This window comes from Nyctereutes procyonoides, unplaced genomic scaffold (genome assembly GCF_905146905.1).
Source record: "Nyctereutes procyonoides isolate TBG_1078 unplaced genomic scaffold, NYPRO_anot_genome, whole genome shotgun sequence".
Lineage (NCBI taxonomy): Eukaryota > Metazoa > Chordata > Mammalia > Carnivora > Canidae > Nyctereutes > Nyctereutes procyonoides.
Genome location: NW_026575135.1, coordinates 27,740,325 through 27,755,675, shown reverse-complemented (window position 1 = coordinate 27,755,675; position 15,351 = coordinate 27,740,325).

Sequence of the window (15,351 nt, the reverse complement as noted above, 5' to 3'; positions counted from 1 at the left end):
TAGCCACCCAAGCAAATCACAGGAAAAATAGGCAACTGGACATCACACAGGTTCTCATGAGATGTAAATAAAAGTTTCTCATGAGATGTCTCTTTCCTTTAGAGAATCATGATAAACTTGTCAGAGTTTCAAAATTCCAAGCTTCCTCATCCCTCAAATATGAATTTTACATTTTAGTTAGATATCCATGTTGTGATCAGTCAGGTTTGGATAGAGAACTATCCTATAGGACATATGGGAATACTGGTATCTACTCTTGTTTGAGGGAAAATTCCTAAAATAATAATTTTGACTGGTGATTCCTACAGTGAATATTTAGTTAATATAAATAAGTAAACAAATAAATAACATCTGAACATTACATTGGATTTGTTTCAAGAATAATCTAATTATTTGCAATACTAATATAGAGGGGTAAAAAAATGTGATTATGTATTTTAGCAAACTAACTACCTGAGGAAATTGCTCAAAAATGTAGACGTGAAGGAAGATGGTAGAGTAGGAGTATCCTGAGGTCACCTCGTGCTACAGACATACCAAGGCAACAACTATACTTATGTGACTAACCCAGAAAATGACCGGAAGCCTGGCAGAAGAGATCCTCCACAGCTAGTCAGAGAGTGAAAGCCACATCAAAAAGAGTAGGAGGGGTGGATATGCAGTTGGAAACCAAACCCCCAATGTGACCAACCACAAATGGGAGGAACAGCCCAAGCACAGAGGAACAAGGGTATTAGAATCCACACTGGAGACCCCCAAACCTAGGGACCTGCACTGGGAAGACAAGTCCTATAACAAGGCCTTGTTTTCTGGCCTTGAAAACAGTAACGCTTAACTCTGGGACAGCAGAAAGGCTGTAAAGAGTTTACTCTAAAGAGGTAACAAGCTAAATAACTCAGCCCAAGACACAGCACAGGACCACCAGTTTGAAAAGCATCTGGGGTATACATGAAGATTTGTTGACTAACCTTAGAATACATTTTGGAGGAGCAGGTGTCTGCAGAACATTTCTCTGTAAACAAATGGCTGGAGGGCACCATTTTCCTAGCTTTCTCTCAGCTTAGATAGCCAGGTGCTTGTGGAACCAGTGCTAACACTAAGTATCTACTTTAATAGTACCACATGTCCTGCCCCAATGTTCACCTGAAGACTGGCCTCACCCAACCTCCCAAGTGGCTTTAGCCTTATCACACCTGGCAGGCAGCCCTGACCAGCAGGACTGGCACAACTCTGAATAATTCCTGCCCTGGTTATATTCACACACACACACACACACACACACCCAGCATACCTGAGTTCTTGTAGCCAGGCCTCTTAGTTGGCTATGCAGAGAATGGGCTCTGTCCTTCAGTGTGCCTGCAGCTTTGGCTGAGGCTGATTGCAGCAGCTAGGCTGAGTGCCAGCCCTGCCCACTATGAGTGCATGTTGGCCACAACCAGGCCTCTCAACAGAATGGAGAACAAACTTTGCCCGGTGTGTCCAGAGCAGGCAAAGGAGCTTATTGCAGCAGGCTGTGCTTAAGGCAATCATGGCTCAACCACAATAGGAGGGTGTAACCATTACACACAAGGGATGTGTCTGGAGTACTTAGTTCTAGCGACCAAAGGGGATTGCACTATAGGGCACCACAAAACTTCTACACAAGGCCACTACTTTCAAGATCAGGAATTGTAGCTGACTTACCTAATACATAGAAACAAATGCAGAGTATTAGACAAAATGAGGAGACAGAGTAGAATGTCCCAAATGAAAGAACAAAACAAAATCACAGAAAAAAGAGCTAAATGAAATGGAGATAAGCAATATGCCTGACAGAGAGTTTAAAGCAATGGTCATAAAGATACTCATTGGACTTGAGAAAAGTGGGTGGTTTTAGTGAGAACTTCAACAAAGAGAGAAAATATTAAAAAAAAGAAACCGAGCTGAAGAATTCAATAACTGAAATGTAAAATACACTAGAGGGAATCAACAGCAGATTAGAAGATGTAGAAGAATGGATCAGTGAACTGAAAGGGTGACAAAATGTAATCGAGCTGTACAGGAAAAATAAACAAATAATAAATTAAAATAGGCTAAGGAACCCCTGTGATATCATTGAGTGCAATAATATTCACATTGTAGGGACCCCAGAAGTAAGAAAGAGAAGAGAACATAAAATTATCTGAAGGAATAATAGCTGAAAACTTCCCTAATCTGGAGAAAGGAATATACATCCAGGTTCAGGAGGTACAGAGAGCCACTAACAAGATGAACCAAAAGAGAGCCACACCAAAACACAAAATAATTAAAACAGCAAAAAAATAATGATACAGAATCTTAAAAATAGCAAGTGAAAAAAATCATTTACATAGAAGGGAAACCCCATTAGGCTATCAGTTAATTTTTTAGCAGAAATTTTGCAAACTAGAAGAGAGTGGTATGATATATTCAAAGTGCTAAAAGGCAAAAAACTTACAACCAAGAATCCTCTACCCAGAAAGATCATCATTTAGAATTGAAGGAGATAGTTTCCCAGACAAACAAAAGCTAAAGGAGTTCACTACCACTAAACTAACATTACAAGAAATGTTAGAGAATTCTTTAAGTGGTAGCAAAAGACCATAACTATAAGTAAGAAAATTATGAAAGAAAAAATTCATAGATAAAAACAAATATTAAAGGTTGTAGATTAATTACTTATAAAACTAGTATAGAGGCTAAAACACAGAAGTAGTGAAATCAAGTATAACTATAAAAAGTAGCCACAGAATACACAAAATATAAAGGTGTAAAATGTGGCATCATATAGATAAAACATGGAGAAGGAAGTAAAATTTAGTGCTTTTATAATTTGCTTAAGTGACCATCAACTTACTCTAAGCTGCTATGCACACAGTTATGTATGAGCCTAATGATAACCCAAAATGAAAAACCTATAATAGACACACACACACAACACACACACACACACACACTACAAAAATAAACAAACAAATAAATAGGAATTCAAACATAACACTAAAGAAAAACATCAAACTGTAAGGGAAGAGAACAAGAAGAGAAGGAGAAAAAGAAGGAGGAGAAGGAGGAAAACAATGAAGAAGAGAGGGAATAGGAAGGGGCAAAGAAAAAGAAGAAAAGGAGGAGGAGGAGAAGAAGGAAGAGGAAGAATTGAAGAAGAAGAAGAAGAAGAAGAAGAAGAAGAAGAAGAAGAAGAAGAAGAACCACCAACACAACACAGAAACAGAGAAGAATGGAAAAAACAACCAGAAAACAATTAACCAAATGACTATAAGTACATACCTATTAATAATTACTTAAAGTGTAAAAGGACAAAATATTCCAATAAAAAATAATGTGACTGAATGGATTTAAAAAAAAAGACTCATCTATATGATGCCTACAAGACACTCATTTTAGTATATGACAGACATATTCTAGACAGAAAGTGAAGGGATAGAAAAGATATTCCATGCATATGGAAGTGGGAAAAAAGCCATGGCAACAATACTTATATTAGACTAAATAAAATTTAAAACAAAGGCTGTAGTGAGAGACAAAGAAAAGCATTGGATAATGATAAAGGGATCAATTCAACAAGCAAGTATAACAATTGTGAATATCTATAAATATCTATGCACCCTACATAGGATCACCTAAATGCATAAAGCTAAAATTAACAGGCATAAAGAGAGAAATTTACAGTAACACAGTAATAGTAGAGGAATTTAAAACTCCACTTATATCAATGAGTAGATTATTCAAACAGAAAATCAACAAGTAAACAATGACTTTGAACAACATATTAAACCTTTGAACAACACCTAAAAATATATACAGAACATTTCATTTAGAAATAGTAGAATACATATTTTTTTTCAAGTGCACATGAAACATTCTCCAGGACAGATAACATGATAGGACAGAAAACAAGTCTCAATAAATTTAAAAAGACTGAAATCCTAACAAGCCTCTTTTATGACCACAACGATATGAAACTAGAAATCAGCTAACAAAAAATATGAAAAAGTACAAACACATGGAGGCTAAACAACATGCAACTAAATGATGAATGGGTCAATGAAAAAAGCAAAGAGTAAGTTAAGAAAAAAAAATACATGGTGACAAATGAAAACACAATCCAAAAATCTTTGGGATATGGCAAAATCGTTCTAAGAGGAAAAACTATACCGATACAGGCCTACTTCAGGAAACAAGAGAAATCTCACACAACAGTGTAACCATACACATAAAAATGCTATAAAAAGGACAAATTCCAAAGGTAGTAAAGGAAAGAAGTAATAAATATTAGAGTGAAAATAAATGAAGTAGAGACTAAATAAATAAATAAGATCAATGAAACCACGAAGTAATTCTCTATCACAAAATTGATAAACCTTTGGCCACATTCATCAAAGAAAAAGAGAGAGAGATAGTACTCAAATAAATAAAATGAAAAATGAAGGAGAAATAACTGACACCACAAAAATATAAAAGATTATAAGAAAACACTATAAAGAATTATATGCCATCAAATCATACAACTTAGAAGAAATGGTTAAATTCCTAGAATCATACAATCTTCCAAAACTGAATCAGGAAGAAATAGAAAATTTGAACAGATCACTTACTAGTAACAAAATTAAATTAGTAATCAAAAAACTTCCAACAAACAAAGCCCAGGAGTATATGGCTTCATAGGTGGATTTTACCAAACATTTAAAGCAGAGTTAATACCAATTATTCTCAAACCATTCCAAAAATAAATAAATAAAAAATAAAAGTTCCAAATTTCTTATACAAGGTCAGCAATACCCTGACACCAAAACAGACAAAGTTGCAACAAAAAATGAAAACTACAGGCTAATATCCCTGATGATTCTTAATAAAACATTATTAAACTAAATTCAACAATATATTAAAAGGATCATTCGACCATAATCAAGTGAAATTAATTCCAAAGATACAAGAGTGGTTCGATATTCACAGATAAACCAGTGTAACACTCAAATTAGCAAAAGGAAGGATAAAAACCATATTATTATCACAATAGATGCAGAAAAAGCACTTGGCCAAATACAATATTTGTTCATGATAAAAACTCTCAACAAAGTAGATTTAGAGAGAATATATCTAACATAGTAAAGTCCATGTATTATTCAAAGTCCATAGCTAACATCATAGTCAAAAGTGAAAAACTGTATTTCTTCTAAAATCAAGAACAAAGCAAGTATATCCACTCTCACCACTTTGTGCAACATTTTACTGTAAGTCCTAGATGCAGCAATCAGATAAGAAAAATTAAAAGGACATCCAAATTTGTAAGGTAGAAGTAAAATTGTTACTATTTGCAGATGGCTTGGTACTACACACAGAAAACTCTAAAAGCTTTACCAAAAAACTATTAGAACTAATAAATGAATTCAGGAAATTTGCAATACAGTAGAACATACAGAAATCAGTTGCATTTCTATGCAGTAAAAATGAGCTATCAGAAAGAGAAATTAAGAAAAAAAAACTATTTACAATTGCATCAAAAAGAAAAAAAAAAAAAACCCTAGGAATAAATTTGACCAAGGAGGTAAAATACCTGTACTCTGAAAACTATAAGACACTGATGAAATAAATTGAACTAGACACAAATAGAAAGACATACCATGCTCATGGATTGGGAGACTTAATATTTTTTAAATGTCCATACTACCCAATAGTGCCTTTTCACCACACATTTTTTTCTCCTTCTGAGAGGCAATTTCAAAGATGTATATGATTCTATTAGTATTTGTATGTAAATCGTTCCATAGTGTGCTTATATTGCTACTTTTTGATATTTTGGGGCGAGGGATGATTTAGATATTGTGTATTGATGTTCTAATTTAGAAAATATAAGTGTAGCTCTTGTTCAACACTACCCTAGGAAGCCTTGCCCCTGACACAAATGCAGGTTCCTTGTCTCCTTATTACGGATTGGGTCAATATGCAGTGTTTACGCTACCATTTGGAAGTAAACATTATACACAGTAGAGAAATGTTAGATATTATGACTATTTTTCCTTTTATGTAAATACTGGTGCTTTTTCTCCTTCCTGGGACAAGTTTTTTTTTTTTTTTAATTGTGTTGTTTGTGCTATCATTATTTTCTTAGTATTCTAGTAATAATCACTAAGCATCCCCCATATCTACCACAGGGATGTATAACTCTTCTCAATATGTTCAAGTACATAATACATTGTAAATTTATCCTTTTTAAGAAATCTCTCCTCATAAAAGTCATCCTGTTCAAATTTATTCTGGGTGCTCTCTAAACCTGCTCCATAGCTATCATATTGTGATCAGTAATTCTCTCCACCTTTCTTCTTTGTTGGATACCCTGTTTCCTGAGTCTGTCTTCTTCCTTGGTTTACTCTCTAATTTGAGTGGAGAACATCTTCCAGCAGATTTCTGAAAATGGCAGATAAATCTTTCGTGTACTCTCACACATTTGGTCATGGACTTGTAGGCTGTAAATTGTGACATCAGAAGCATAAAGACTTGTTCAATGTTTACGAGATTCCAGTATTGCTATTCTACTTTATCTCATATTAATGTTCCCTCTGAAAGTTTGAAGATGTTCCCTGTTCCCCGAATACTGCCTTTTATTGCTGATGCCTTAATGTGGGTTTGTTTCCATCCACAGTACTGGGAACATGATGTGTCTATTCAATATGGAAACATATGTTTTTCCATTCCATTCCATTCCAAACTTTTTTAATCACATTTTTTAGGTAATTTCTTATCCTGTATTTGTGTTTCCTACTTCTGGCATACCTATTTTTAAAATGTTGGACCTTCTCTACTGGTTTTCAAATTCCCTTTTATTTTTCTTCTAATTTCCATCTTTGACATTTTGTTTTTCATTCTGGAATATTTCTCAACTTTATCCTTTAAACCTTTTATTGTTTTTTTCACTTATACTTTCATATTTTAATTTCCAACATTTAAAAGAATTCTCTGTTCTTGTTTTAGGGATGCAAAATCTTTTCTCTTTAAGGATATTTATCACAGTTATGTTGAAATTTTCTTTTTGTGCATGATATTACCTTTTCCTCTATGTTATTTTTTCTATTTGTTTTTGTCTAATACAAAATACTTAATTTGAGCATTTAATAGCCTTGTGGTTGCACTAATATTTAAGAGTGGGTCTTGATTCCATTCCTCACTATAATCTAGTTGATTGGTTCAGTTGAGGAACTCCTGCTGTCATTTTCATTAGGTCTTTTAGGTAGGGCAGATTCCCTAGAGGATTCTTCCCTTCTCCTGTCTGGATGGCATTTGGCTACAATGGTTCTGCCAGACATCTAAGTGGGAAGGGAGAGGCAAGGTGAGGTGTTTTAACATCTAATGTATTTATCCCCAGATTTTGGTTTGGTATTCTCTCTCTGTGTCCTGGTCTCTTCCAGACCAGAAAAATTCTGTTTTATCCTCTTTAGGGAATAAGCCTCTTTTCTTCTACCTATGGGAAGTATGGAGCAGTGGTCTTACTTTGAAGTAGAGGGAAAACACTGTGGAAGCCTCACTGATCATAAGAGACTTGAAACCAATTATATTTTTAGCAGTAGTTTTATATCAACTGCCAGAATTACCTGGTAGGACCAATCCTAAATTTTGCAGAATATTTTAATGAAATGAGAATGATTCTTGACTTTCTGTACTATCTGTCATGTTAGAAAAAAAACAACAACTAAATTTTAATTACCTACTTTCTAGCTTCAAAAATGTTGCAATTGCAATCTCCTCCTTTTTCTTTTTCCTGTGGGACCATATGTCTTTATCTATTAACCCATTATTGGATGACTAAAAGTGGTATTTCCCAGTGAGGGACCCACATAAATCAAATAAAGCCCACTTGATTATGATTGAATTAAAAACAATGGCCTAAAAGTAATGAGATTTAAAGGAATAGGCAATATGTTTGCCCTGTGTATATACTCTCTCAAGTCTATATTGTCTTAAGAAAATCATGCATATATTTCTTATTTTTTGAAATAGTTATTCAGTTGACTGCTGTTAAATACAAACATTGGTTATATTCACTGAGTTGTTTACTCCCTTAGATGCATATATATTTACTTTGCAAAGAGACAAATTCTGTCATCAAGTAAACATTCAGACACTATCAATACTTTCTGGAAGGAGTTGCCAGTATTTGCTCTGAGAGTTTACTAACATTTTCTACAAAGGAACTTATTGCTTTTCAGCTTTTAATTGACAATCATGACTTAAACTCTCAATCTGAAGACTCAGATCTTTACTACGAAGTGTCATCAAATTGCAATCTGCAGATACAGATTATATTTTTCCCATTGGAATTTTCCTTCCAGGTTGGAATCATGCAGTTTGTCTGTTCTCCAGTGTACAATTCCACACACAACAGGATAATGCCTACACTTTTTGTCATCTATAAGTCTAATAATTTACATTATCTTTCTCCAATTTCAGGTCCCAGAACCTACAGAACATGACCACTAAAGCCCCAAATGGCTTTGGTATAAGACTATGTAATAATCGAAACTATTTTGTGACTAGACACTGTATAGCTTTTATTCCCTCCTTCCAATGCATACAACTTGCAAAAGAAATGAAATTAAAATTCTTTTTTGTTAGTGGCAAAACTTTTATGTCAGCCCTATGCTCTTTTTTCCATTTTTCTGTTCAGTTGTTTTGCTGTCTACAGCATTGTCCTTTTCTCTTTGTAAGTATTTCTCAGTTGTTTGGGGAAAATAATATTTACATCTTCACAATGTTTTTTTTTTAAGTGAAGTTAAAGGCACCCCCAGTTGACTCTAAGGCTGGACCCTGCTAATACAGGGCTAACAGATATTTTTTCTAAATGTGATAATGAAAAACTACAGTTGAGTTAATGTAAACACTATGTGTGGCAGTCTTCTTTTAGACAACTCAGTTATGAGTAGAAGTTCATAATAGACGAGGACAACAAAGAGTTCAGATTCTTCCTCAAAGAATCTGCAGTACCATGTCCTTACAAAAGAAATAGCAAACCCTTTGTTTAAAATTAAAATGGCAAGATGAAAAGTGAGGAAAGAAGGAAGGAATAGTGAATAATGTAACAGTTATAAATACATGGATAGTTTCTAAACTCCCAACTACATAACTGTCTTTTGCCACGTGAACCAGGCTGCTCTTTTTATTTCCCGACCACCAATTAGATCTCCCAAACAACCTATGGAAAATAAGGACAAATTCTGAAGACATCAGTCTTATCTAAAAATTGGGGAGAATTATTATTTTTTAAATATTTTTTAAGACTTTATTTATTTATGCAGGAGAGACATAGAGAGAGAGACAGAGACACAGGCAGAGGGAGAAACAGGCTCCACTGAGGGAGCCCGACGTGGGACTCGATCCCATGTCTCCAGGATCCCACCCTGGGCTGAAGGTGGTGCTAAACTGCTGAGCCACCGGGGCTGTCCTAGAATTATTATTAAAAAAAATCAGTCAATACCATTCAAAGTCATTTTAAAAGAAAAGGCCCTGCCTACTATAATACAGGAGTCTTTTACAGTAGCAAATATAATGAAGAGTTGAGGAAACTCTGATAATCACTTTCTTAATTTACCTGAGGATATCTGTCCAGGTTCCTATAATTAAAGAAAAATACTTACATGATATACATCGGTAACCATTTTTATAAAATGAAAATACACACACACACACACAAGTATCCCCTACTTTCCAAAAGCTGGAATTCCACCACTTTGCTTTTTTGAAAGACCTAGATTAGTGCCTGTTTTAGCTGATCAAAAGAAACCCAAAAAGGATTTTCACCTTTATGAATTAAGGTGGAAAGTGAAAACAGCATTCAATGTTTATTCTGCAGAGATCTGATAGACAGGCAGTGCTCACTTTGAGCAGGAAGAGTGGCCCAACCAAGCTCCTGCCCCAGGAACTCCACTCAGCATCTCAGCATCAAGCTGTCTTAGCTTTAAATTACATCTGTGAGCATCTGTGGTTTATCTCAATTTGTGTGTGTGTGTGTGCATCTGTTAGCTAGAAGAGTCTGAAGGTATCAGAAAAATCTACAAAGGGTTATTTTTGGGGGCTTGGGAAATTTCAAAAATTTTTCCATATAAGTTGATGGTCACTGCTTCTTTGCTTTATATCACTGTGGCTTGGAAACGTTTCATAGGAATGCTCCACTTTCAGGTAGTGGGAGGAAAATATATATATATATATGTATATATAATATAAAATATATATTATTTATAAAGCCATAATATATTATTATATATTTCAATAATCATGTAAAAAGAAAACAGGAAAGGAGGCTGAAGGATTTAGGCTTTATACTCCTGAAGACATACCTTTACACAGTGAGAATGAAGCACTGCAGACAAATTTGTGGTGTGCTAATAGAAGCTAATATGCACTTAATGAGACTTCCAGCTGTCTACTTTTCAATTTGTACTCACTGAATTTATTTAGAGCACATAAAAAAAAACTGCAGACTAATGAAGACACCCTCATTCTTTTTTCTTGAGGTAGCTTCTTTTCCTTGAAAAGCTTTTCACTTTTGCTAATGTTAGCAGATGACCCTATACAGTGGACAGTCTATACAGATTGCAAGGAAAATACAAAAAGGATACACATCAAATGGTGTGTTAACCAGTGAGCTCAAATGCTCTCATTAGGAGCCAAGCCAAGGTGATTGGTCTTATCAGTAAAGGTTTCCAGTTTTTCAGATGACAGAATGTCTTTTTTCCAGAAGAAATATAAGTGGTGAACAGTAATAATGAAAGATCAATACATAGTTCTTATTTCCTCTTTTGGTGAATTATTCTCAGTCAGCTGAAGCTTTCTTGATCCCCATACTCTAACCTAACCCCATAATATATCTAAGTCCCCATAATACCAAATCAAAAGGAACGCTCTCCCAAAATTAAATATTCTTCAAGGGGAAATGAGCAATATGCATTTACTTTCAAAAAAGAAGGAAATTAATCAAATTTGATTCCATTAATCAAATTTCACCAAAGAAATGTGTCTTTCCTCCACAGAGATGTGGAAAGATAAATTTCTGCAAAGCTTCTCTATGTCATGCCAAAAGGGTTATCGATGAGGTTATAAGGTTTACAAAGTGAGAGTTGTAAAGGAATATGTCTTAATGATAAGGTGAGCCTCTTTTTGCAGTTTTAACGGTGGCTTTCCATTTCTCATCCTTCCATCTTGCCGAGAGATCAGCCATTTTAAGACTGGCTTGTGGATTCTTGAAGTATGACAGAAGCAAACTAGCTTTACTCTATTTTACAAAAAATTACCACATATAATCACTACAGTAGAGTGGCTGTTTGTATAAAACTTCTTATTCTGATTTTATAGATGATAGAACTAAGGTTCAGTGAGGTTAAATATTTTGATCAAGATCCTAAAACTCGATAAGGGAGATAGCCAGTAATTTAACCCAGATCTTCCACTGTTTACATCTTCATACTATCCCCACTCTGGGAATATCAGTAATTTAAAATAGGGTGCATAAAGCATTCTCAATTGGAAAAACAAATCTAAAACAAGTGGCTTTCTATACTTAGTGACCAGAAATTATAAACCTTTCTATTTATGCCCAAATCCAGAAGCTATTCTGTACAATAAAAGAATTAATCCCCTCTAAAGACAAATTTTGGCAAGGAAAAATGCAGTCCAATTTGCTTGCACGACAAAAATAGAAACACATGTAATCTCAAATTAACTGTCTTTGTTTTCTGCGGTTCTATGAAAATGCAAATATGCAAAAGAACAAATCTTGAAAGAGAAAAAATGTACATGTTGGCAACTGGTTGTCCTCATGTTTCTCTTAATTGATGAGCTCTTTCCCTGTTGGAACTCTTAAGACTGCTCAGATTCCCTGGCATTTGTGCTCATGAAATCTCATCTAAATGATATCTTTGTGGAGACCATGATGCTCCATCAGACATTCTGGCTAGCATACCAGGCTGCTGAGCTGTCATTCAGTGCCCAGGATCGCTGTTGCTGAGCCAAGCAATCCACCTCCTGAGTTGTTTCCTGCCCAATTTGTGGTATCTCTGCCAATGAGTTTTCTAGACGGCTAGAACCCTTATATCCTGAGCATGACAAGGAGCCAAGAATATGCGCAAAGGCCCAAGTGTTTATGAATGCAGTGACACATCCTACTGATGAGCAGAACCAGTGTCTGCACATGAATTTTTAAATCAATTACAATGACAAACAGCTGTTTTATGAGAGGCTGTGACTATTCAGAACTTCATTGTAGACATTTAACACATGGTAACCAACACAGAAATGGTGAAGAAAAACTCTGTGTGGGGTGGGGTGGACTAAAATAATTAAATAATTCTCTTTTGTTGGTTAACGTCATATACAGCAATAGTCTCATACATGTAGAGAAAATACAATTATATTATTGGAGCATCCTGCACTTTGAAAAATGAATCACTATAGGCAGTGTCCCAAGATTAGAGCTATATCCAGAGAAGTACAAGGATATCTAGATCTGCAAAATAGATGAACCAGGAAGGAGGTAATTCTTGACAAACTCATTAAGCTTTCTCAAAATAAATTATCCATTCTACAGGCACCACCTCTCCAGGATTACTGGCATCACATCTACTTCTACCCTAGACTATGGTTACTGATTCCTCACTAGGTTGCTATCATCCCACCTTCTCCAACTTACCATTAACATCACAACCAGAGAAATCTACTAAAAGTACTATTTTGTCTGCATCACTACCCTGACTTAAAACATGTATGACCCACCTGCTCCCACTGCTGCTATCACCTAAAATATATGTCTAGATTCTCTAACCCATATGTTATTGCTTCAATATGCTTTTCTGGCATTTTTCCCTCCCTGTCTTTTTTTTTTTTTAAGATTGTATTTATTTATTAATGAGACACACACACACACACACACACACACACACACACACATAGAGGCAGAGACATAGGCAAAGGGAGAAACAGGCTCCATGCAGGAAGCCTGATGTGGAACTCAGTCCCCTGGGACACCAGGATCATGCCCTGAGCCAAAGGCAGATGCTCAACCGCTGAGCCACCCAGGCATCACTTTCCCTCCCTTTCTTAACATAAGCCCTATGCTCCCACTAATAAAACTGTACTAATATAGTTGCCATTAGGCATGTGTAAATAGGTAAAATTAAAAATTCAGTTCCTGAACTGCACTAGCCACATTTTAAGTCCTCATCACCTGCTTGTGGCTAGTGGCTACTGTATCGGACAGAGCCTATTTTCTACTCTGTTCTCCTCCTTATATATTCCAGTTAGAAATGATCTCCATTTCTTTTTGGAACCCTTTTGAGTTTTGTTATAACTTTGACATCTTAATTATGACATTGCCCCTTTAAGGAAATCTAGGTAAAAGGATTACTTTCTTACTAACTTAGAGAGAAATGAAGGAAAGAGGCTATATAGCTTTGTACTCAGAGAGCCTGTGCAATATAGGCACTCGAAGTGTATTTTTAAATAACAAAATATAATTTACATTTTAAATATTGCCCTTTTTTTAATTGTAAGAAAACACCATCTTATCTAACTTTTTCATTTATAAGGAGAAAACTTAGAAGAAGAGAGGTTGTGTATGCAAGTAACAGTCAAACTATTTAGCAAGTAATAAGGCAACTGACCTTAGCTCCAGAACTGGGTCCCAAAGTCCCCCTGCTCCTCCATTTTTGTTGAGTCATGGGAGGATCCAAGGGGTTCCATAAAGAACTGGACAGCCAGGAAAATATGGGGGTTTAGGGTGTGGCTACTTTTTCTAACAGGATAGCAGCATTTCAATAGTTTCATAGTGCTTATGCCTATACCTGTGTTTACTGAACAGTTCTGGTGATGTAATTTCCCAGAGTCACACAGTTACTAGAATTTGCCATAAATCAATTTTAACACAACTTTTTAAGAACATACCTCCCAGGTCACATGAGATACCTCCTGGGATATGGAGCCAAAAGCCTTTCAACTGCTAAATAAACGAGTGATCTTTGTACCACTGGTATAATGTCACATGCATTTGTGTGCAGATTACAACATTCTAGAAAACTGCTCCCTCAGATGTTGCATTTGGGGTAATTGATGCTTTAGGCCTAAAAATCTTAATAAGCTGACACATTTATTTTCAGAAGTGCCTGCAAGGGGTGCAATTCTAAAAAAATATGTTCCAACCTGGCTGATTGGCTAATAAAATAAAAGCAGTTTGAAACAAATAAACAAGTAAAGGATATAGCATGCCTTGCACAGCTTTTAACACAAATGGGTAAAATAACTTCTTTTCTTTCAATAAAAACATCTTGCACCTAAAATAAAATCCCTGATGTTTATACAAAAATAGCATGCTTTTGTATAAAAATTTGTGATAGCTCTTGTTGCCTACAGTTAAAAAGTTACTTTTTAAAAATGGCCAACCATAATTGAACAAAACTAATAGATAACGCCATTTTTTTTTTGCCCTAATCCTTCTGTTTTAAATAATGTTCAGTTTGTAAGGAAATGCATTAATTCTTTTTTGATTCTTCTTTAGAGTCCTTGACTTAACTGGTCCCACATTCCTGATTTATTCCAGTAATGTTTTCGTGAGATGTTGTGATAGTCTTTCTTTCCCAGCCCTGGTTGTATGTTATCATTTGGATATTGACTGGACATTGTCATGACTTTTGCATTCATATCATAAACATGTGAATATATTTTTTTCTCATAAACTCTTTACTGTTTATATTTTGATATGGTGGGCAAGAAAATGAATGGTATCTATTAAAACCTTTTATTTTATTTTATTTTATTTTATTTTATTTATTTTTTAAAAGATTTTATTTATTTATTTATTTATTCACGGGAGACACAGAGAGAGGTAGAGACAGAGGAAGAGGGAGAAGCAAGCTCCATGCAGGGAGCCCGATGTGGGACTAGATCCTGGGAATCCGGGATCACACCCTAAGCCAAAGGCAGATACTCAACCACTGAGTCACCCAGGCGTCCTTATTAAAACCTTTTAAAGAAAAAAAAAATCCTTTAAACTAACTCCACATAAAAAACAATACACATAACTAATTTGTAAAGTTTTCTCTATTCTCGTGGTCATTTTATATCAATATTCTTTTCCATTTAAAAAAAAGAGCTATTAAGGGTTTCTAGATTAGGAACAAGGGAGGTATCTGGGTTTTCTTTACTTTTCCCCACTTACACAGTTCTTAGTCTGACTCTACTTATATTTTATAGTCCATTTTAACAAATAAAGCTGAAATCCCATCTCACAAAATAAATTATCTGGAACAGCACAAGCAAGTGGGAGACTCCTATGGACTAGCCAGTGACAACGGGTAGCAA